The 2,182-nt window shown below is 39.1% G+C and overlaps 1 pseudogene; it reads left to right on the top strand.

The window, feature by feature from the left end:
• Positions 1–1,707, top strand: part of LOC110315085 — a 3,798-nt pseudogene extending 2,091 nt beyond the window's left edge.
• Positions 1,708–2,182: the final 475 nt, after the last annotated feature.

Genomic DNA, 2,182 nt, shown 5'->3' with positions numbered 1-2,182 from the left:
ATGCCTTTTTAGAGTTCAATGAAAATGATGACACAACATCCCCAAACTTATGAGAAACAATGAAAGCATTCCTAAGAGGAAAACTCATACCTCTGAGTGCTGCCATAAGAAACTAGACAGAGCATACACTAGCAGCTTGACAGTACACCTAAAAGCTCTAGAATAAAAGGAAGCAAATTCACCCAAGAGGAGTAGAAGGGAGGAAATAATCAAACTCAGGGCTGAAATCAACCAAGTAGAAACAAAACAGACTATACAAAGAATCAATCAAATAAGGAACTGGTTCTTTGAGAAAACCAATGAGATAGAAAAACCCTTAGCAAGACTAACTAGAGGGCACAGGGACAGTGTCCTAATTAACAAAATCAGAAATGAAAAGGGAGATAAAACAACAGAACCTGAGGAAATCCAAAATATCATCAGATCCTACTACAAAAGCCTATACTTGGCTGGGCCCACAGTTGGTGTAGCAGGTGCTCACTCTCCAGTGCTACCTGGTGGGCAGCCGTCGGGGGCGGGGGAGAGGAGGCAGGAACCTCAAAAATGATAAGCCATCACAAAACTCAGAAAATGAAGAAAATTCTGTTACTCTGGAAGTCCTGATTGTGAACGTTTGCCACAAAAAAAGGGATGTAAGTTGTCTAATAAGACAAGACCCTACTGGTAAAAAGCAGGTGCCTTTGAATCCTGACCTCTATCAAACAAAACCAGGAAGTTTCCCATCCCTGGCAGTTTCCAGTAATTAATTTGTACCTAGTAACAGCCATATGGTGAAGCCCAGCTTTTAGATGGGGAATATGAAGTGGCCATCCAGGAGCCAGAGATGACCTGCACTGCCTGTGGTGCACTCTGAACTGCCATAAGCTCTATAGCTTGCTTGAACATCTAAAGCTCTGACACAGCAGGTTTATCTTCAATTACATATATCATCCAAAAGGTGCTAGGATAGATGTTTCAATCAATGAGTATTATGATGTCTCCTATGCAGGAAATTCTCAGGATATATGTTGCCAACCTGGATTTGCTTTTAGTCAAAATGGACCAGTAAAGAGAACACCTATCACACATATTCTTGTTTGCAGCCCAAAACGAACAAAAAAAAAGCATGTCAGAGTTTCTTGAATCTGAAGATGGAGAAGTGGAACAGCAGAGAATATATAGCAGTGGTCACAATTGTCTCTATTTCCACAGTGATACCTGCTTACCTCTTCAGCCACAAGAAATGGAAGTAGATAGTGAAGATGAGAAAGATCCAGAGTGGTTGAGAGATAAAAACATTACTCAAATTGAAGAATTTTCTGATATGAATGAAGGAAAGAAAGAAGTAATGAAACTGTGGAATCTCATGTCATGAAGCATGGATTTATTGCTGACAATCAAATGAATTATGCCTGTATGCTGTTTGTAGAAAATTATGGACAGAAAATAATTAAGAAGAATTTATGTCGAAACTTCATGCTTCATCTAGTCAGCATGCATGACTTTAATCTCATTAGCATAATGTCAATAGATAAAGCTGTGACCAAGCTCCAAGAAATGCAGCAAAAACTAGAAAAAGGAGAATCTGTGGCTCCTGCAAATGAAGAAATAGCTGAGGAACAAAATGGGACAGCAAATGGATTCAGTGACACTAACTCAAAAGAGAAAGCTTTGGAAACTGACGGTGTCTCAGGGGCTCCAAAACAGAGCAAGGAACAAAAGCTCTGAGAACTTGCCCCCTGTTCTGAACAGACACTGAAGTTGCTTTTAAGGAATTCAGCCTCTAGGAAGAGTTTGGGGTTTAGGTTATTTGGTTTTTAATCGTGGGTTGGGAACAACCAGTGTTAGATGATGTCACTGATTTTAGCACGGAGCTTCTATGGGTCTGCTTGGCTTCTTCTCCTCACGTGCTTATCAGCTTTAGTGATGTCCTCAATTTGGTTTTAGCCTGAAAAGCAGTTTTTCAAATAGTTAATTTTTTCTTAGCTATAACACTTATCTTATTAAATATATTGGGTTAATCTAGAAATTTCACACCTAAATTTTAATGCTTGTTTCATTTGTGACTGTTTTTCTGCTTCGGAATTATGAGACATTTTCTGGGAAAGGAATGGTGGGATATTATGCTGTCTTAGAGTTGGAAAAGTTTTGTGAAATTGTTACTTACATTGCCACTTTTCCCCAAACTTTGACCCTTGATTCA

The sequence above is a fragment of the Mus pahari genome, unplaced genomic scaffold, assembly GCF_900095145.1.
Source record: "Mus pahari unplaced genomic scaffold, PAHARI_EIJ_v1.1 scaffold_6865_1, whole genome shotgun sequence".
Classification (NCBI taxonomy): Eukaryota; Metazoa; Chordata; class Mammalia; order Rodentia; family Muridae; genus Mus; species Mus pahari.
This window is presented reverse-complemented; position numbering and strand designations above follow the sequence as displayed.